The sequence below is a fragment of the Leptopilina boulardi genome, unplaced genomic scaffold (assembly GCF_019393585.1).
Source record: "Leptopilina boulardi isolate dan_hultmark-lab unplaced genomic scaffold, ZJU_Lbou_2.1 LbouV2_112, whole genome shotgun sequence".
Taxonomy (NCBI): Eukaryota; Metazoa; Arthropoda; class Insecta; order Hymenoptera; family Figitidae; genus Leptopilina; species Leptopilina boulardi.
Genome location: NW_026137655.1, coordinates 437,380 through 461,652, shown reverse-complemented (window position 1 = coordinate 461,652; position 24,273 = coordinate 437,380). Strand labels below are relative to the sequence as shown.

The 24,273-nt window shown below is 23.5% G+C and overlaps 1 protein-coding gene and 1 long non-coding RNA gene across 5 annotated transcripts in view; one reads left to right on the top strand and one right to left on the bottom strand.

Moving 5' to 3' along the window:
* LOC127280320 (neuronal acetylcholine receptor subunit alpha-7) overlaps positions 1-24,273 on the bottom strand; it is a 219,334-nt gene that overhangs the window by 9,967 nt on the left and 185,094 nt on the right. The window lies entirely within an intron of this gene.
* Positions 1-24,273, top strand: part of LOC127280436 (uncharacterized) — a 148,497-nt gene that overhangs the window by 20,596 nt on the left and 103,628 nt on the right. The window contains exon 3 of the long non-coding RNA XR_007842835.1: positions 12,142-12,161. This is a non-coding gene — a long non-coding RNA (uncharacterized LOC127280436). The remainder of the gene's footprint in view (positions 1-12,141; positions 12,162-24,273) is intronic.

Here is a 24,273-nt window from a genome sequence, read left to right as displayed (position 1 = left end):
TAAATATTTTGAACTAACTTCAATTTTATAAAAATCACATGCATTAACCTCATAAAAATTGTGAAAAATTTAAACTTAATTATCTCAAAAAGTATCTTCGGGACCAAAGCGAATTTTTTTCCAGTGTGTGTATTTAGTGATCAATTAGATATTGCCCAAGTTTTGTAATTTTTCAGTTTTCTCCAAGAAAGTTATTTACATTTGAAAATAGTGAAAATAAGCAAAGTGCCAATTTTTATTGCTTTTTATTTCACATTTATGAAGAAAAAAGGAAAAAAGTGCTAAGAAAAACTAAAAGTTAGTCACAGGTACTTTATATTTGGTAAGGTTTTTTTCAATTTAATGACTTCTCTTTCTCACATTTAATAGATGAAATTTGCAAATTTAGGTTATTTGACAGGCGAACTTGAAAATCATATTTTATATATTATTTCACATATTTAAATAATTACATCAATTGATAATGATAAATTTATTCATTCTTAGTAAATTACAAAAAAAATTTTTTATTTTTATGGTAAATTCTACGTATTTTTGCATATTTTCTAATGGCTAAAAAATTGACAGTTTTCAGCACCTCATATACTTTAAATTCATATTTTGCAATAAATAATTAAAATTTTATTAAAATTCTTTTCATTTCGGGATCTTGATAACTTCAAAATCATTCCTGCAAAGTATTATAATTTTTAAAAATTAGTCAGCGACCACTTCATTCGAAATATAATGGATTGACCCAAATATATTTTATCTAAATAAACATTTCTTTCAATTCACTTTTCTTTTCTTTTTAAATCGATTTTTTATGCTGAATTTAAATGAAATTTTCTCTTTTAAATCAAATGAAATTGTTTCTAACTGTTGATTAATTTCTTAAATCTATCGGATAATTTCAATTTTCCAAAGACTCTTGTGTAAAAAACATTGCGCGCGGCAGTATCGAAGAAAAACGTCGCAATCAAGATTAAGTTGAATAAAAGAAATTACGAATCGATAGAAAAGTTAAAAGACGACGAATGCGACAAGTAGCGATTCGAATCGTTCGCAAGTAAAAAAAAAAGAAACAATTATCCTTTATATATATTAGAAATGTGGGTCAGTTACAAATAAATGAACCATATATACCAAGTTATCATCCTTATATATTTTTTATATATTTTTTCTGCGAGAATAGATAATGTGTGAGAGATATATCGTGTTATAAAATATTTATTAATGTCAAGTATTTATCAATCGTTGATATTTATAAATTCCAAGTCAATATCCGCTCTCAATTGGAAAGTAAATTTTCATCTCTGATTTTGAATTTTTTATTAATTAAAGTTTATGTTTAACTACGTTTTTATAAATATAAACTTGGAAATGAAATTTGACACCAATTTTTTTTTCTTGATTCAGCAATAATAAAATCGTACAGTTACCCAAATTTGAATTAATTAAAATTTTATTTAGTTCAATAAATTTTTTTCTTCAATTTGAAAAATTTATTAAAATAAAGCCAAATGTTTATTTATGTCAAATAATTATTTATTTGCATTTGTATAAATATTTGTTTTATTTTCACATTTTTTTTTTATTTATAAATTAATATTTATTTCAATTTAATATATTTGTTTTAATATAATTTAATATATTTAATATATTTATATTTTGTTTTATATTTGTAAATAAATATTTATTTGAATCAAATAAAATTTTGTTACTATCGAAGAAAACTTTTCTCTGATTGTATAATGAAACATATATATAAAAATTCTTTATGTAAGGAAATTTTTATTTATTTATTTAATATAGAATAAATAAATAATTTTCTTTTTATCAAAATTTTTATTTAATATATTATAAAATTATATGAAAAATTTTTGCTGTATATATATAATTTATAATAATGTAAATTGAATAGAATAATTTTACGTTCACGGGAGATAAATCTTATATGAAAGGGGCAATAACTTGGTACAGAATTTATGGATCAGTTATTGGCAGGAGACATCAATTAATCAAGTAGTCCCTTTTGTCATATTATATATATTTTGTGCCATTATATATATATATATATATATATATAGAGAGAGAGAGATTTCAATGCTGTCAAAACTATCGAAATAGTGTTTTCTTTTTTATTGATGAAATTATGAGCAAAGAAAATTAATTTATATATATTTTTCATGGACTATTTCTATAAATAAATATATAAATAAATAAATAGAAAGTTAAATAAAAAAAATATATATATATTTAAAAAATATATATGTATATAGTTTCTAAGTCATTTAATACTTGGGATCGTTTTATACGAATCGCTATTGACAACACACGCGGTCGGTCGCGCTCTATCGATTCGGTAATACAATGCGCTTATCTGGCCTAGGACACTTGATTCCGGATAATTTGCATGATTTAGAGTACTTGAGGCTTTCTCTTCGTTCTCCGCTGTTTGTTAAGTGCGGTCTCATCGGGCTTTCATGTCTCCTATCATAAGAGGTCATTTCATGTCGTTCATTCGGCTTTATTTATTATATATTCACACCTTCGATAACAATTAATTGTTATATATAACCATCATACATTGAGAATTATTTTATCCGGACCTTCTGCCAATTATCTCGGAAAAAATAGAGTCCTCTGTTATTATTAAAAAATTAATCTAAAATAAATTATATAAAATTAAAAAAAAAAAAAAAATAGTTTACTTAAAAAAATATATAAATCTATTGCATTTCCGCCAAAGGCATGATAATTTTTTATAAATATGTTGTGAAAAAAAATTTTATTTAATAATCCAAAGAATTATTTTTCTTTGAACCAACTTTGAGTTAAATAAATGTATATTTTATTTAAGTGGTAACTATAGTCCATTTATTTCGTGTAAATAAATTTAAAAAAAAATTTTAAATAAATATTTTCTAAATATGAAATAAATATTTATTTTGCAACAAATAAATAATATAAATTTTCTCAGAAAATGATTGTTGGTTCAATAAAACATATATTTTTCTTAGAAATAGATGTTTGACAGTAGGTCCTTTATTAATTTTTTTAAAAAATATTTTTACAAAAAAAAGTATAACATTCTCATTATATGAAAATTGGTTAAATTAGCATAAAAATGGACTTTTTTTGCCATGTAAAAAAATATAAAATGCACTTTTCAGTTAAAAATGTGAAACTTTTTTTTTTTTCATTTGAAATATTTCAAATAAACTTGCAGAACATTTCAATAATTAATAATTTTCTAAAATTGCGGAAATATTACCAAATTTAATCTACCATTTCTGTAATAATATTATGTTTTCAAAAATATATCCCAAGAAATTGAATCGAAAAAAATTTTCAAAAAATATTCCATAATTTTCTATTTAAATTTTCGTTTTTAATTATAATTTATAAATTTTTATTCTATCTAAAATAATAATTTTTTTGTTATTTAAATATATCAATCATAGTTATGAAAAAAAAAAAAAAAACTAATGTGAAATATTTTCAAGTTTCGCTTATGTAGTTATAAATATATAGGACCTAATTAAAGTGTTGATTTGTTTACGAAAATAATTAAAATTAATTAAAACAATCTCGATAAAGTAGAGTAGGTAGTGAAAACTGGTTATTGGACGTATAATATAAACGCGAATGAAAAAAAAAAAAAAAAAAAATGTAAATAATGAAGGGAAAGTATAATAGAACGACGTTCATATTGGAACCACCGAATATATATATAGGAATAATACACATGCGCGAGGAAAATTATATAACATGAAAAATTATCGCGGAAAATAGTATACTTTATCCTTAAAAAATAAATTGCTTTTTTTTATCATTTCCTTATTATAAAAGGGTTTTAAAAAAAATTCCTTAATTTTTTAATTCTCAAAAAAAAAAAAATGGTGGAAATTTAAACAGTTAATTTTTGTAATATTTTATGAAGAAAATTTATTTTAATTATAATTTCCCTACTTTAGTTTTTAATATATATATATAAAATTTCAAGAAAAATATCAATTAGAATTTTTAATTATTATTTTTTGTGTAATTTTTCAAAAGAATGTAAGATTTTTTGTCGTTGTTGAAAATATGCGCGTTACCTATTAAATGTTCGCGCTATATAATGAGAAAATTTTTCCAGAAAATTGTCATTTAATTAATAGAGATAAATATTTCTGAGAATATTAGTTATATAGTGCTGGTGTCCCTTTAGAAGATGTCGACGCGATAATCGGGAATAAAAAAAAAAAAATTTCCCCCTCAATAAAAAAAAAAAAAAATGATTAATTAAAAAAAATTTATCATCGCAAAATTAATATTTACCATTGGTTTATAAATTACACGGCATTTTATTCATGAAAAGCAACGCAACGTCGCAACTTGACGCAGTGAGTTAGGTGATTCTGTATATGTGGCGGTTTTCATATATGAAATTCCTTACCAAATAGGAACTTGATACATGAATATTTGTATACATATTTTGCGTAGGTGGCTCCATTGTAAGGGAGAATTATCCTAATGGCTCGTAACATACTCCAGTTTGCAATTCTATATATATTATACAATATATAATTTCAAAACGCGTATAATGATATACTGCAAAATTTTTGATTTATATATAATGTCTTATATATATATATGTTTTACAATTAAATTTACACTGTAATATATTTACAATTCAATTCAATTTAATTTATTTATTCATACTATTTAATTAATATTCATAATTATATATGTAAAATTCTTGTAAATTTAATTAAACTTCGTTCCACATAATTAACTACATTTAATTTCAAATAATTATTAATTAATTAAATGTGATGACAAAATTTACGTCACTAACTATTAGAAACAAAAGTATAACAATTGATTCTAATTTTAATAATCAGTTATTAATATGTTTAATAAAAGTAAATAATAATAGGAATAATTATAATTTTTTAATTATCAAAATAATTTTTATATTGCCATTTATAAAATATTTCAAATATATTAAAAATTTTGCTCTTATTTTAAAAAATAATTTAAAATTTTTATTTTTATTAAAAAAATTGGTGGATTATTTTAAACAATCTCGATGATTTTGAGTAAACAAATATAAAATTCTTTATTCTCAATTTATATATAAAGAGAAAGAGAGAGAGAGAGACAAATATCAAACTAATATAGAATCGTTGAATTTTCACAACAATTATTTATTTATAATGCAATAATGTTCCATCAATCTGAATTTAAAAAATAAACTAAAATTCATTTTGCGGGAATTTGTTAATTAAATTGAATCATCCAAACAATTACGCAAAACTAATTTATTTCCATCAAGACAATTTCATTATCAATTAACTGTTTTTTTTTTTTTTTTTTAATTATTATTTTCATTATTTGAATATTTTCAAATAGAGAATATTTTCTTTAGGTCACTTTTTTCGTATATACATCACATTCTGTTTTTTTTTATTTCACGTTTTTTAAATTAACAATAAAATAATAAAGCAATAATAAATATAATCAATAATAAAAAAAAGTAATAAAAACAAAAATAATAAAAAAATAGTAATAATAATAAAAATAAAAAATAGTAATAATAATAATAATAACCCATGTGGAAAAAGTAAATAAAATTTATATTGCAAATTGAGTATATATATTTTATATATAAATTATATTTAAATTATATTTAATTTTTTCCCATGAACAAAAATTAAATATAATTTTTACATAATTTAAATATAAAAAATATATACTCAATTTAAAATATAAATTATATTTACTTTTTCCACATGGGAATAATAATAATAATAATAAATTATGATTATAGAGCTTTAAGATATTTTTATTTTCTTTTTTGAAAACTATTAATAATAATTTTTATATTAATTTTTTCGTCAACCATATTGCTATTAAATTTTTCATTAAAATTGACATTTTGATATATATTATGATTTTATATTATAAAATATATGATTGATGTGTACACATATTTAAGATTGATCATTTCATTTGACTTTTGATGGAAATATAAATGTGAAATTTTATTATTTATACTATATATGATGAAAACTTTATATGTTTGAAAACCAGAAACAAGTTGAGCGATTGAGGCACTCAACAAGGCTAAAGCTTTTGGGGTTAGTGTGGATGTGAAAGATAACGATAACTGGCAAGATAATTCGTGATTGAGGTATTTTAGTACTCGAGGAACATTTTGCCAACAGACCATTTGTGGTTTGCCTTTATGATACCTAAAATCTACAACAGTTGAAACATATATAAATATATTTCTCTCTCTCTCTCTATATATATATATTGTATGCATTCCTTTCATTTTATCTCGTGAATTGTTGAAATACATTTATTATATAGAGATTTTAATTATCTTAGGTATATATAAAAGTATAAAATTAATTCAGTATTAATTTTGAAATTTAAATAAATTATTATTGCTAATATTACATTTTTAATCAAATGAAATATAGGTATATATTTATGAATTTTTCTATTTTTAAAAAATGGTTTTTATTCGAATATTGAAATTTTATTAATAATCCAACTAATATATCATAAACTAAGAATTTTTTATTTATATTTTTTTTCTACACTGTTTTTTTTTAATTTTTCTTCGGTGGTAAAAATACTGGGGATTTCCAATAAAATAAACAAATTTTCTCTCTCTAAATTTAAATTCTAGAAATAAAATTATAAATACAAAAATCATAGAAAAATTTTAGGAACGAAATAGAATTATTATATTTCAACGTTTTTTTTTTTTAAAGTGGAAAATTAATTTTCATCTATACGTTTATATGGTTAATTAAAAAATATGCTTAATGAAGTATTTATATAGCAAAAATAGTTTAAAATATAAATTTATTAACAAAATGTGATGTAAATATAAAATTACAAATAACAATAGCTTATTATTGAAATTTTTTTTAATTTTCAAAAATTTTTACAAATACGAAAAAAATGAACAAAGTTTCTTCACTTTTTACAAAAATAGTTTTCTCAAATTTCGTATATTTTGGAAAAGGATTTTTAATCCAGAGTTTAAAGAGAAAATAAATTTTTAAAAAGTTGTTTCAAGAGAATTTAAAAACTCGGCGGCGAGTTCGACGAAGAAAGTTTGGGAGATTGATTTTTATCCTTATTTTTCGGATGGTAGAGAAAAGGAACGTGGGGGGAAAGGGGGGGGGGGAGGTGGATTCGTTTCATCTTTCGTAAATACAGCCGCAACAACTTTAAATATTGCCAAGCCAAACCGCATACTTTTTTTTTTGTGTAGTTTATTTTTTTTTCTCCTTTTTCTTTTTGGTGAAGGATGGTCTAACCACTAAGTTCTCGCATCCATAAAATCATACTTTTGGCCATTTGCCAAAGCTACTGTAGATCTTGTATTGTGGAAAAAGAGACTTCTACATATACCCGTCTATTGAATTTGATTATCCTCCTTTTTTTTCCCCCTAATATCGAGAAATTATCTTTAGAAATTAGTAGAATTTATGATTTTATTAACTATATCAATTAGATTACACGTTATTTAAAATCTAATTTAACACTTTTTTTTTGAGTATTTAATAAAATTGGATTATTATAAAACAATGAATTTATCACTCCGTGGTATTTTAATAATTAAAATTACAAATCTGAAGTCGGATTTTAAAAATTCAAAATGGCGGATCCAATATGGCGGACGAATTTTACAAAAAGTGATCTAATTTGCTTGAAACTCGTTACTCGGGGGTTTTCGGGGTCGCTGATTACGAATAATAATAATAATAAATAATAACAATAATTTTGAAAAATGGGTTTTAAAGCTAAAGAGGTCAGATTCGTTTTCAGCGCATAAAAAACTACCAGAAACAAGTACAGCCATTCTAGAAACTCACCCTAGCAGGACTGTGTTATTTTATTATTATTTTGTTAATATTTTTTTTTTTTAATAAATAAAAATTTTATTCGGAAAATAGAAAATTGGAAATGAAAATAAACACGTTTGATTGCAAATAATGATAAATATTTAACGATCATGTTAATTAAAATGTAAAAATGATACTATAAATTAAAACAAGATAAGATCAATGAAATATTGGTCTTATCAGCTATATTAATAAAAATAAAAAAAAATTTCCACGCCAATAAATTTCTATGTACTGTATAAATCAGAACGCGTTATATATATATATATATATATATATATATTTCTATTTTTCTCTTTCTTTTTATATAAGTTCTTAGTACTATTCAATACTTCTTGTGGAAAATGGCTGAGCAGCAATTTTCAAATCGCAGGAGCTTTTCAATTGAAATTACTTTAGATGTCGGTATTTTTTTTCTACAATGCATAAAAAAAAGTGAATGTATATATACATAAAAAGATTTCGTTTGTGTACTGCGCCAAGAAGTAACGTTTGTATTTGATTTTCAATGAATAAGTTCGCGCACAAATATACTCCAAAGAATGAAAAATAAGAATAATATATATTTTTTAACGAGAAAATACAAGGACCACGGTTCAGCTTTTTAGATTCGATATTATTTGAAAATTCAATTCATTTTGCAAAAATGTTTATAAAAATTAGAAAATTAGTTTCTTATATTGGAAAAAACAAAAAAATTGTTTAAAAATTTAGAAAAACTTTTGCGAATGTTTTTTTTTTAATCTCATTATTTTTGAAAAGATGCTGCATTAGATTTTTAGTATTATGTTTTTCTAAAGAAATCTGTTTAGATTTATCTCAATTATTTATGACTGAAATTTTAAAGGCGGATTTTATTGGAGCAAAACAAAATTATTTTTTTTTTCGTTCTACATCCTAATATAGAAAATTCGCGTTTCAAGTCGTTTTGGTGATGAATCGTTGTTATTTGTTATTCACAAAGTCAGCTGTAGATGATGAGGAAATCATTATGGCAACGGGAGGCCAGAAGCGGCTATAAGCTGGATATATGCTAGGCACGTGAGACTTTAGTATTTCAGTTGCCATATAATAATATGCTTTCATCGTATAAATTCGAAGCAGATATTTGGTTACTAAAATAGAATTTAAAGGCGCGAGTATGCTTTATTATTCGCATCTTCTCTTTTGGAACCAATATTAATTTTTTTGATTTTGTTTAAAAAATAAATGTTATTTTTTTTTTAAATAAATTTTTAAATAAAGAAATCACAAAGCTAAATGAGGATATTTTTATGGTTTATCAAATGGTGTGAAAATTCGATTTTTTGTATTAAAATTCAAATATTTGGAAAGTCTATATGACTGGTATTTTTTTTACCACTGAAATAAAAAATTAAAAAGAATTTTAACTGTCTGGACAAAAGACATTTTTACTACTGGTTAATTATTATGTTATTATTTAAATAATATTTGTCTGACTAAAATGGTTTTTTTCCACTGATATTAAAATTATAAGTAATTAAATCGTAGTGTCTGACTAAATACGATTTTTACTACTTAGAAATGAGTTAAAGTTTTTTCGTATGACTAAAACGGTTTTTTACTACTTATACGAAGGTAAATAATTTTTCACTCTTTGTCTGATTAAAACTTGTCTTTACTACTTATAGAATTGTGTTTTGTCTGACAACAACGGTCTTTTACTACTGACTTTTAGAAAACAAACCCGTCTGACTAAATTTGAGATTCACTACTGATACAAGAAATATGAGTTTTTTAACTGGAACTTACCGTTACTACTTATACAAGAAGTTAACCTATTTTGTCTGACTAAATTAGACTTTTTCTACTTGTATCCGATAAACGAAAATGATTATATTGTCTGACTAAAATCGTTTTCACTACTGATAGAAATAATTTTACTCCTTGCCTAACTGTAACGGACCTTTACTACTTATGTAAAAAATTACCTAATTTTGTCTGACCAAAATAGACTTTTACTACTTATATAATCGAATGTCGAAAATAATATACACATTGTCTGACTAAAATCGTGTTTTACTACTGATAAAAGGAATTTTTTTTTGTCTAACTGTACCTTGTAATTACTGCTTATGTAAAAGTTTAAATTGTTTTGTCTGACTAAATTAGACTTTTTCTACTTGTATCCGATAAACGAAAATGATTATATTGTCTGACTAAAATCGTTTTCACTACTGATAGAAATAATTTTACTCCTTGTCTAACTGTAACGGGCCTTTACTACTTATATAAAAAATTACCCAATTTTGTCTGACCGAAATAGACTTTTACTACTTATATCCGAATGTCGAAAATAATATACACATTGTCTGACTAAAATCGTATTTTACTACTGATAAAAGGAATTTTTTTTTGTCTAACTGTACCTTGTAATTACTACTTATGTAAAAGTTTAAATTGTTTTGTCTGACTAAATTAAACTTGTACTACTTATTTTTAAAAAACCAAGAATAATCTACAAACAAACAATCGACTAAAATCGCCTTTTACTACTTAGACACTGGAAAAAAATTTATTTGACTCAAATAATCAGTTACTTAACTATTGTCAAATAAATAAAATAATAATTTTTATTTGAATTAAATAAACTGTATTTGAACAAATAATTTATGTATTTGAAACAAATACAATTCTATTAAAATAATTATAATTTCATTAAATTATTATTATTTGACCTAATTAAATGTTATTTATTTCTAATACAGAAATTATTCGTTCAAATACAATTTATTTAATAAAAATAAAAATTATTTACTTAATGTAAATATTTATTCAATACTCAATCGAGTATTTAATACAAATAAATATTTATTTGTTAATAGTTAAGTAATCAATTATTCAAAGCAAATAATTTTTTTTCAGTGTATTTAATTTTTTTCCTAACGAGAGATTAATAAACCATAAAATTTCCTACATTAAGATAAATTATTTATATTTTGTCATACTAAAATGTTTTTTTCAATTTCCAAATATTAAAATTTGGGTTTTAAAATATGAAATATCGAATTCAATTAATATTTAAATTTTTTTTTCAAAATTTTGTTAATATAAAAATATAAAAAAAATATAATAAAATCAGGGCAATCGTATATTCATAAAAAAAGAATCACATCTTCCTTTTTTTTTTTTTTTATTTTTATTAAAATGATTTTTCTTCACCGTGTATTTTTATTGTCTCGTCTCATCGAGATTTCACTATATGGAAAAAGAGAAATAACTTTCATTCCGTACGAAATCTTTTCGTTTTCGCGTGGCTTTACAGGAATATTGTATAGTATAAAAGTGCGGTGCATGTGAATCAGCCGAGCATAAGCTTCTCAGTGTCGAACGTGTGCACCAGCGACTTTTTGTGTTTTCGACAGTAGTCAGCGGAAGCTCAGAAACTTTATAGAATTTTTATTTATTTTTTTATTTATTTTTTTTTTGCATATGTATTATTATAAATATAAATTCAATTGCATATTTATTTACACAGTTATTATAAATATAAATTTAATAATATAATTTACGTAATTTTTTTGGGTCGAATTTTTGCTATATATGGGTTTAAAAGTAAAGGGGAAAAAAAGTTTTTGAGCTCCCCAAGCTTTTTTTGCGATTGGATAAAGCTTATTGGCGCTTTTTATATATATATATATTTGTATGACTCAAGTTAAGTGAGATTTCAACTCTTTTGCCGTCTTCCACTTTTTTTTGGGGGTATTTTTATTCTCCTTGAGTTATTTAGAATAAAAATTTGCTCTCTCGTGACCGCTTTCATGAAGATAATACTATTTTTCAGGGATTTGTCGAGGTAGTGCTTTTCAAAAGGAAGAAAAAAAAAAAACCATAAATATTTTCATATTTGTATGTTAATATATATTTTTGTTAAAAGAGATTTTTCTCTTTATGTACAATAAATTGTACTTATATATATATATTACAAAAATGTGTATACACTTTCTTTTTCCATTATGCAAAACTTTAAAATAAAAGGTCCTTTATCTTTTGTCAACGCTAGCGCGGCTTTTCATGATACAAAGATTTTCAATGTTCATGATGTATAAAACGAAATAGCATTTTCATATATATTTTGACATTGTTATTATGTATATTGTCGTTTACAAAATGTAATGTCTTTAATTTAAAATTGTATTTTTTTTTTATTTTTTAAAATACTTTTTAATATTACAGTTGTATAAGAGAATTTTATTAAAAAATTAAATTATTTTTATTTCAGATACTTCAAGGAATATTCAGGTGAGTTTTTTTTTTAATTAAAAAAAAATTTATTTTTTATAATTTTTTGCCCGCGAGAAATCGTTGATCATTTTAGGCGAAATTAAAGTTTACACGGGAGCTGATATAACAATGTATATAGAAAGAAAATAAATATTTATTCGACTGAAACAAAATATTATTTAGTAAAAATTAATATTTATTTAAAAATAGTTAAAATTAACCATATATTTGAATCAAATAAATTTTGTTTGTAAATGATAAGAAATTTTATTAAATCCTTGTATTAAATTTTGTAAAAAAAATTTCCGAAGCTCTAGAATTTTTTATATATGAAAAATTATGCTTTTTAGAATATTTTTTCACGATTGGAAAATAATTTTATAAAATTTGGTATTTATTTTCCACGAGTGAAAAGTAATTTTTTTAAAATTTGATATTTACTTTTTCACGATTTGAAAATAATTTTATAAAATTTGATATTTATTTTCTTTCCGTGTATTGTATAGCTATATATGAAATTGAGGTCATTTCTGGCATTTATGACAGTAAGATATAACGAATGACCATCATCTGTTCTATATTACACGTATCAATGATGTTACATAAATCGATGATCGTAATATCGCGATGGGCGGCATAAAGCGAATGCCAACTGATGACGTTGACAACTTGTTGCACGGGCATATACTTTTCACGTAGGAATCGTCAAATAAATAAAGCTACAAAGTACATATAAAAAAAGAAAAAAAAAAAATTAGAAATTCTATGTGTATATATTGAAATTATATTCTGTTTATTATCTATCGAGCTCACGGGGAATATCTTTGCTGTTATAGCTGTAAGGCTCATTTCCCTGTCACTTCCAGAAACTCAATAAAGCTTATCACAATACACACAGATATTCAGTTTCTACTTTGTGCAACAAATTAACAGAGTTTAATCTGTTTTGTAAACCTGTTTTCTACTGTTTGGCAAGTTTAATAGCAAAGACTTTATGTTTATGGATTTTACATTCTTTTTTTTTTTATGGAGTTTTCCTCTTTTTGTCATTTTTGTGTTTTTTTTTTTGTTGTTGCACTACCGTTATCGCTTTGCATTTTAATTAACTGATTTTTTTTACGGTGCAAAAAAAAATTATTATCCCTTTTTTGTGATAAAAATATTATGTTTGATTTTTTTTTTTTTATTGAGACTGAAAAGTCCTATTTTTGAAAAAAGTGAAGTTTTTTTTTTCAGTAGTAGCATAAATTTTTAGTGAGACAAATTTTTTCTTTATGGTAATTTTGTACCTAATACTACTAAAAAAATACGTTATTTGACTGAAACTTCCTTTTACTACTCATTCATAATTTACAATTTTGAACGCTTGTCTAACTAAAACTCCCTTTCACATACTGATACAAATGTAAGAAAAAAAAATGTCAAAAAAAAATCCATTACTACTGATAATTATTTGGCAAAATTTATTTTTTGCTTTGTCTGACCAAAGTTGAATTTTACTACTTGCTGGACTAAAAAACCAAAAAATAACATTTTATCTGACTGAAAGTATCCTTTACTACTGATTTTTATTACAAAAAAAATTTTAATCATTGTCTGACTAAAAATAACCTTTACTACTGATATTTACGAAAATTCTAAACGTTTGTCTGACTAAAATCGTCTTCTACTACTAAAAAATTTTTTTAATTAAAATAAATGTCTGATTCAAACTAGTTTTTTCTACTAATACCGCGATGGCAAAAATTATTTATTGCTTTGTCTGACCAAAATTGAATTTTACTACTTATTCCCAAATAACTAGTGCTAGTTTAGTTTATTTTAGACAATTTACAACAAAAAAATTTTATTATTTAATAATTTTTTTTTATTATATCCTTATTCCATCTTGAAAATATATTGAGCATTTGAAATTCTAGGACAAAAATTCATTTGATTCAAATAATTCATTGACTATTATTAAAAAAATATTTACTTGTAATTAAATAGTTATTATTTGTGTTAATTAACAAGTATTTGTTTCAAATACAAAAATTATTGGTTTAAATATAGTTTATTTAATCGCGTAAATTAAATAAACAATTAATTATAATTAATTATATAATTGTAATTTTAAATAATTTTTATTTACAAATAAAAATTATTCTTTTAAGTAAATATTTATTTAATAATTCATTAATTAATGAATAATTTAAATGAAATAAATTTTTTCTTCATCATTATATATATATATATATTGTGAATTATGCGTTTAAAAGAAAAATTATCAAATATATAATTAGCACAAAATGGGAGGTCTAATTAAAAATTCCGATTCACGTTCACGCTTGATAGTCGTATAATTAAAAATGCTTTTTAGGAAATGAAATAAAAGTGATAAATCGTTTTTCAATAAAGAGACGTTAATCTCACGTTGATAGGAGAGAAGTTAAAATTGGAAGGCGCATGGAAATGAAGCAGGTGCTTTAGAATCATCAAATTATCGTCTCCAGAGAGATTCGAATGCATTATATGATCGCGGTTATTTCTCATCTTACCATATAAGTGAGAGTGAGAGAATATTGCTATCGGGGTTCGATCACAAAAGCGGTTTATATCACGAGTTCCTCTTTAAAAATGTAATATGTATACAAAAAAAAAATATTATAAATAGAAGATGGCAGAAAGTTTGATTAATATTTTTTTTTTTTTTTTATTTTCTCTTTTGATCTTTTCTCATCACTTTTGCTTTTTGTTTACCTTCTTATGAAGAACAGCGCGACTGAAGAGTACGCCCCAAGCAGCAAATTTAATTTATTCATTTTTAAGATTCGTTTTTTTTCTTTTTTTTTATTATTAAATTGAGAATAGCAATACCGCTTTGCCTATCAATTTTTCACACGCTCTTTTATTGTTTCACGCATACAAGCTCAAAACGGAAACGATAAAAATATGTTGAGCTGTATTTTGATTTTTATTTCCTCGTAAACCACATCATAAACACTTTGTGTGATTTTACTTAAAAATAATTGTAAAAAAAAATGGATTTTTAGTATTAAAAAAAAAAAAAAATTTAGATGCATTCTAAAATAGTATATAAACTGAAAAAAATTTATTTAAATTCAAATAAATATTTATTTGTAGCAAATAATTATTCTTCGAGTCAATTAAATCGTATTTGATTCAAATACAAAATAATACAGAATAAAAAAAAAAAATTTTGATTTAGTATTAACAGGACGTTTAACTGGGTGCTTAATACAAATTTAGTACTTCAATTTTCGGTTTGGAGAGGCAAAGCGGTAAGCCACAATTTCGTTAGACGAGTTATTATTGATTAATTCATGTTTAATGGATCGGTTTCTGTATAGTCCGACCATCGCTAAATTATTCAACGAAATTATTATCTTCACGTACGTGTTTTTCATGTATATGTCATTTTAATCAGAGACTGTCGGATATTTGATCAAGTGTATTGCAATATTTAATATGAGAGTGTACTCTCACATCATTAACATACGAAAATTTTATAAACGTATGGAGATTTAACTGAGATTTTTTATTTTTTTTTCATAAATTTTCTCATTGATGTTGTCAATTTTTTTTTACTGACTTTTACTACTGAAAAAAAAATAAATTAAACAATAATTCAAATTGATTTCTCACTACTGATATTAAATTTATAAATTTAATTTAAAAATTTACAAAAATGTCTAACTAAAACTGTTTTTTAATTATTGACACTAAAAATCGATTGAATAAAAAATGTATTGTTTCACTGAATCTGACTTTTACTACTGGATACTAAAAACAAAAGAAATTAAATAGTTTGACTCGACATCGTCATTTTTAACTGCAGATAGAAAAATTACAAAATTTTAAAGTTTGTCTGACTTAATATGTATTTTACTACTTATTAGTTATTAGGAAAAAATTTCGCTAATTTTTAATAATTGGCTAACTAAAATGGTTCTTAACTACTGATATGTGAATTTTAGATTTTTCCCTAGTTGAAAGTAAACAAATGACTACTACTTAATTTGAAAGAAACGTTAACAGTCTGACTAAAAATTGTTTTACCTACTTGTACAAGAATTTAGATAATTTTGTCTGACTAATACGATTTTACTACTTAGACGAGAATTCAATCTATTTTGTCTGACATAAACGGCGTTTTACTACTGATATCAAAACAAATAATTTTTGACACTTTGTCTGACTGTAACTTGTTTTTACTACTTTTACAAGATTTTAAAATTATTTTGTCTGACTAAAACGTTCTTTTACTACTGTTTCCAATTGTTTGACATTGTCTGACTGAAACGGTGTTTTACCACTGATATGAGGACAAATAATTTTTTTACCTGTTTGTCTGACTGTAATTAAGCTTTACTACTTGTCAAACTAAAACGCTTTTACTACTTATAAAAGAATTTAATCTCTTTTGCCTAACTAAAACGGTCTTTTACTACTGACATCAAAACAATTAATTTTCCCCTCTTTGTCTGACTGTATATTGCCTTTGCTACTTACGTATACAGAGAATTTGAACTACTTTGTCTGACAAAAAAGGTCTTTTACAACTGTTTTAAGATTTTGCCAATGAAAAAAATTGTCTGACTATATTTGACGTTTACTACTTATGTTACTAGTTAATAATAAAAATTGTTTGAATCTTTTAAGTAGTAAAAGCATGTTATAGTCAGACGATTTTTTTCGTATTTTAACTATTTTGTCTCACTCAAATTGACTTTTACTACTAATTCACAAATTACAATTTTCAACTCTTGTCTGACTGAAAATCTCTATTACTACTTAGACAAAAATTGTAAACTCTTGTTTGACTAAAAATACCCTATACTACTAGTAATTACAAAAAATTCTAAACATTTGTCTTACTGAAATCGTCTTCTACTGTTATTAAAATTTTTTTTTATGAATTACAATAAATGTCTGATATTCTCTAAATCTGAATTAGTAAAAATGTTTACTAATTTAAATTAGTGACTCACTTTTTGCTTCTGAATTAGTAAAATTTTACTAATTATTAGTAACTTTTACTAGTAAAAATTATTTATTAGTAAAATTTAACTAATTCTAAAGCAAAAAATGAGTCACTAATTTAAATTAGTAAACATTTTTACTAATTCAGATTTAGAGAGTAGAAACTAGTTTTTGCTACTAACACCGTGTTATCAAAAATTATTGCTTTGTCTGACCAAATTGTCTTTTTACTACTTGTTAGACCACAATATTACCTATTTATTAACTCCTCATGAATTAGTAAAAATGTTTACTAATTTAAATTAGCGACTCACTTTTTTTGCTTTAGAATTAGTTAAATTTTACTAACTGAGAAGAAAAAACCCACTTGGAAAGATTCCCCGGAAAGTGCCCCTTGGAGGTTCTATCAGAATTTCGCCGGAACTTCCAACGTAATTCCGTCGGAATTCCATCGGAGTTTCAAAGAATTTCCTATGGGATTCCGACAGAATTCCGATTAATTTTTTTCAAAAATTTTAGAGTCCTAATTCCGTCAGAATCCCATCGGAATTCCATCGGAAATTCTTTGGAATTCCGATGGAAGTTCCGACGGAATTCTGATAGAACTTCCAGGGGGCACTTTCCGGGGAATCTTTACCAAGTGGGAAGTGAGTCAATAATTCAAATTAGTAAACTTTTTTCACTAATTCCGATTTAGAGAGAATATTAAAAAAAAGTAATTCTATCATTATTTACTAATTATCAAAAAAAAAGTATTTAAATATTTTGAACTAAAAATAAAAAAAAATGAATATGCTAATTAGATAAATTGCGATTTAAATTGATTGCTATTAATTCATCGAATCCGACAGCGTCTGACGTGTCAAATTAGAAGACAAATATCCTTAGGACAATCAATAGAGAGAAAGGGTGGGGGGGGAGGAGGAGGAGGTCTTAACAAAGATAGTACTGGTAATCAACTGATTGAGTATATAACAACATTGTCATTAATCAACTGATTAGAATGAATGACAATTATTCGTTTTGCGATGAGCGGACTGTACATTCAAGAGTGATAATTAGTATGCATATATATAGAGATAGTTAAAGTGGAAGGTCATTTGCGTGCTTTGTGCGGTCAACTTTGTCTATATAAGTGCAAATGTGACACACACATATATATATACAAATATACATAAACACACCTACACTAAAGCAAGTGTGGATATGAAAGGGTTAGGAAATTTACATGTAGTATATATATATATATCTAGACATGTGGTATGTATGTGTATATATCTATGAAAGTTTCCAAAGTGTCTAAGATAACAGTTTTCAAGTATCTGAGAAGCAGGATATTATTAATTGACGCATCAACATTGTGTGCTAATGAGTTAGTTGAGTATGTTGTTTTGACTAAATTCAAAGTTTAGGGAATATGTGTTTGGCATTCAAGCTGACAGTTTATAACATCAAGTGTTCGTCAAGCCTCAAGCATTACTTTCTTTTTTCTTTTTTTTTTGTCCTTTGCCCAGTATTTACGTGAGAATCTTTCAAAGTAGATTTGTCTCTGTGAAATGGAAATATATCTTTCAGTGGAATTGTAAGAGATCACAGATTCTTTTTTTTTCCCCCCCAGCATATTTGTGTTGAAACGTTTTCACTTGGCAGGAAATAAAGGTGCTTTTCAAAGACTTGCAAATGAAAAGAGAAAGAGTTGGGATACGTATATTCGAATTTGAGATTCTCAAGGGGAAATCAAAGATGAATTCAGGAGCGGATTCTTTTTTTTTTTTTTTAAATTCATGTATATAAGAGTGGCAAATTGAGCTATTTAGAGCCTTGTCAAGTGTGGAACTTTAAAATAATATTTCTTTTTTAAAAAATAGAAAAGTGTGATTTTTGCAATAAATATTTAAATAAAAAGTTTTGAGATAAATATTTATTTTTTTAAACAAATTTTAATGTTTCATTAAATTGTACAAATTTTATTTCTATTTTAGAGAAATTTAATCTTTCGATATTTGTATAATATTTGTTGTTGATGGCCCTTTGGGTTAAATGTGAAGAGTCCTTATTAGTTATGAGTAGACGACATCCTGATTTGTAGTGTACGCGGGTGTAAAAGATAACCCGGCAACGAATAAACAAGCATATATGGCGCTTATCGTGTATATGTATAAGTATATATATATATATATATATATATACGTATGTATGTATGTCCTCGACGAGAGAAGCGCCCATTAATCATCTGGTATATTCCCTGTTTCCATAAACGTTATCATTAATTTTGTGGACTTGTGGTCCCTCTTAATCTTTCCGCAGGAAACTTTTGCAACCTCACACCAATCTCACGTTAATTTCATTATTATTTCTCTCTTTTTTCTTGTATATTATATATATATATATATAGTGTTATTAGTATATAATTTTTTTTTTGTTCAATTTACTTAATAATTTACTGAAATTTTTTCGTTTAATACTTTTCTCATTTTTTATAATTTATAATACAATATAAAAATATAATAATATAATATTTTATAATATTTTATAATATTTTATAATAATTATAATATTTTATATTTATATTATAATATACTAAAAGTTATTTGATCCAACTCTCTCTAAATTTGTATTAATGAGAATTTGTTCATTTATTTTTATTAATAAAAATTTCTACTAATTTTTAGTTAGTTTTCACTAAAAATTTAATTAAAAAAAAAATTACTAAATTAAACAGTAATATTTTACTAATTAGTGGAAATCTCTACTAATTTCTAAGGCATTTTTCACTAGAACTTTAGTAAAAAAAAAATTACTAAATAAAATAATAATAGTTTATTAAAAATTGGTAGAAATTCCTACTAATTTTTTAGTCATTTTTCACTAAAACTTTGGTAAAAAAATTACTAAATTAAATAGTTTATATTTTATTAAAAAGTTAGTGTAAATTTCTACAAAATTTTTAAATCATTTTTCACTACAACTTTAGTTAAAAAAAATGTTACTAAATAAAATAGTACTAAAAAAAAAAAAATAAAAAAAAATATTACTAAAAATTAGTAGAAGTATCAACTAATTTTTAAGCTATTTGTTACTAAAACTCTAGTAATGGTAATTACTAAATCAAGTAATTTTTTTTGCTACCACAATAACAAATTTTCATTTCAATCACCAGAATTGCGATTATTATTTTAATTTTTAAAATTGTAAAATATTACAAGAAAATTAAGTCATAAAAGAATTTTTAAAAAACTTAAGTGTCTAATTATTTAGTAGTTATTAGTTAATTGAAATTAGTCAAAATTAATAATAGTAAATTTATTTAATATTTACTTAAATTAGTATTTCTTAGTTTAGTAAACATAACTAATAATGTTTTTAATATTATAAAATATGTAATTATTATTATTATTTTTTTATTAGTAATATTTTTCGAAAAAAAAATTAATTATACAAAAATCTCAAAAATAGCAAAAAAATATTTTTATTAGGGTTAATAAATTAGAAATCTACTAAAAAAAAAAAATTCAATTTCTTTGTAAATAAAAATTCTGGTTATTTGAAAGAATTTTGTTTTTTCTATCTATGTGTGAATAAATTGTAAAATTTGTTGGAGAGGACAATTTTTTCTTTTTATATTCGTTGAGGCGTGTGATGCTCAAATAATGCTTTCGAGGCTTGACGATCGTTAAATTTGCATGACACTCTGGGACTGACTGCCACGAGACATTCCGGAATAGGTATATATATATTGATAAATAAAGAAGAAAATTCACATCACTACGACGACAAAACGTCAAAGTTTGAATTGTGAATGATTCATTGAAAAACAAGAAAATGTAAAAATAAAAATTTCACGATGCTTTTTATATAGTGGTTACATTCCAGGCAATTTTTTTTTTTTATCATGCTAGGATTTTTGGCAATGAGATTTTTGATTTAGGAATCAGTGGTTAAAGCTTTTTGAAGGATTATCAATAATAGATTTTATATCTAATTTCGGGGTTATTCGATACTGGAATATAATTATAGCAGAGGCAGTGATGGTCCAAGCAAGTAAAGTCCATTTTGAAAATATATTTTAAATACTTTTAAATATTTTTAAATATTTTTAAATATTTTTAAATATTTTTAAATACTTATTAGAATTTTTTTAAATTTCTTTTAGGAGAAAAAAATTATAAATTTTCTTTTAGTAGAAAAAAAAAGAGTTCCTATTAATCCAATCAATCGATATCTCGATGCAATTTTTGAATATTTGAGAAAAATCATTTATTATTATATTAACGCATTTTTTTTTATTTACGGTTTTTTTTTTTAAATTTTTTTATAAATATTCGTTTTAAAAAAATATTTCTTTTTTTCCTCGGAAAAATTCATGATAGAAAAAAATTATAATAAATTTTTTTTTTAATTTTCAAATATTGTACTAAACGATTATTTTGGAAAAAAATAATTTTGGTTTTATTTATTTTTTTTTTATATGTAAGAAATAAAATATTTCGTATATGTGATACAAAGTTATATATATAGGGAAACAATTTAACTTGTAGCATTATCGAGAGTTGAACAAATGTAGTGGAAAGTGTTAGGTCGATTCGTGAATTTCGAGACCGACAAACAATTTGGTAAATTATTATCACTGAACAGGGGAAATAATTTGGCTCATATATAACGCGACTTGTTTTCGCGCAGGCTATATAATTTCTCTCTCTGTATATATATATATATTTTTTTTTTCCACTTTCTGATTCATGGACATGGAGAAAAGCAACGTTATTTTATTGTGCCAGTTTCGCACAATCTACTAAATCACAAAAGTTCACTCAATTTCAAGTTAAATGTGGCTACGCTTTCTTTTTTTCTTTTTTTTTTTGTTCGCACAAAATACTCACTAGCAATCAATTTTCTAGTTGGTTTGTTTCAAAAAAAAAAAAAAAAAATTTTTTTTTAAAAGAAATAACAAAAAAAAAAAAATGCTCTCTAATTTCGTCGAGTTAATCGAACGATTGGATTAAGGCAACTCAATTCTTTTGTATTGTGGTTAATCGTGTCATTAGCTTTGGTGGCGAACCTTTAACGGCAGCAATTAGGGGGTTGGTTTTGAATACAAATACACGGCAACTCTCGCGGTCGATTTACACGACTCTCGGCACGTGTGTTTCGTTAACGTTTAGTGTGTGTATATATATGTATATATATGTATATAAAAGGTGGGAGAAATGGGATTTGATCGTGCGTCGACCTTCCGGCACCTAACGCTCCGCGCGCGGTATCGCAATAAAATATTAAAATATAGGTAAAAGTGTACGTGCCCTTGACAAGTTATTTCAAGCGACAAACTCGATGTTTGTTTTTTGCCAACGCGTGCACGTGCATATTAACTTGTCATATATTTCATGATTTTCTCTTTTGTTTTTTCTTTTTTAATCTTTGTCATCAAAAAAGTCACTCTGTATCATAAGTTATTTGGAAATTTTTTTTTTTTATTATTATTTATGATTCAATTTTTTTTTTACAAGCGCAATTTTCTTTTTGGAAAATAAAAAAAAAATTTAATTTTCATTTCAAACAGTCTTCTATGTGTGTGTGAACAAATTTTGCTAATTAAAAGCCGAATTTCTGAATTTTATTTCCGTTAATTGCAAAATTTTGAAATAAAAAAAAAAAATTGTAATAACTTAATTTTTTTGAAACTATAATTTTCCTGATAATTTATAAAATCTGTGATATAAATTTTATCATGTGAGAAAAAAATTTAGAGCAGAATTTTCGTATTTTATTTCTGTCAATATTGAAAATTTTTGTAATTAGAATTAAAGAAAACAAATATTGTAAAAAGCAAATTTTTTATTTTATAAAATAACAATTTTTTTAATAATTTATAAAAATTATACATAGAATTTTTCAATTTTACTTTCGTTAATTGTAAATTTTTAAATATTGGAACAGAAAAAAAAAATGTAAAAACTTAATTTTTTGAAATTATAATTTTTCTAATTATTTATAAAAAAATTGTGATAGAAATTTTGCCAGATATCAAAAAAAAAATTATAAGCAAAATTTTCGAATTTTATTTCTGTCAATATTGAAAATTTTTGTAATTAGAATTAAAGAAAACAAAAAATTGTAAAAACCAAATTTTTTATTTTATAAAATTACAATTTTTCTAATAATTTATAAAAATTATACATAGAATTTTTGTATTTTACTTTCGTTAATTGTAAATTTTTAAATATTGAAACAGAAAAAAAAATGTAAAAACTTAATTTTTTGAAATTATAATTTTTCTAATTATTTATAAAAAAAATTGTGATAGAAATTTTGCTATATAACAAAAAAAATTATAAGCAAAATTTTCGAATTTTATTTCTGTAAGTTGTAATAAATTTTAAAATTGAAACAAGAAATGTAAAACTTGAAAAATTAGAATTTTTTATTTCGATAATTTTTAAAATTAGAAGAAAATTTGAACATAAAAGAAGAAAATTAGAAACTTTTTCTTAACACGGAATTTTTATATTTTGATAATAAAGATATAAATTCATATTAATTCCTTAATTTATTACAAACAATTTATTACCTAACAAGAAAATCGATTAATGGAAATAGTTGAAGACCCGCCAAGTTAATTACGTAAAATTTCAAATGGAACATTTTTCAAATAAGAACGTTGGAAAATTATGTACAATAACTTTTATGTTACGTAAAAAATTTATTGTGTTTCTCATTTTTTTTTTCTCTTGCAAATTTCACATATATTTATATATATAAAAATCATAAACTTTATGCTTGCTTTCTCGTAAAATAAAGGGAATTTTATATTCTCAAAGGTTTTTCTAGCTATTAGTTTTTTTTTTTTTTTTTTATAATGTACACAAAACTAAAATATACATTTCGAATAATATAATAAATTTTTATAACTCACTAGAAAACTGTTTGGTTGAAAAGTTTTAGATTACTTTTCGTTTCGTTTTTTAATTATTTTTTTGAATATAATACTTTTTACCATTTAATTTGTTAAAAAGGCTAAATAAAAAAAAAAAAAAGAAGAAAATGTCACTTGTAAGGGAATTGAATATAAATATAGGAAAGAGGATATATTTATATAAGCTATATAGATATTACGCAAACTAATATTTACTAAAAGTCAAATATTCAT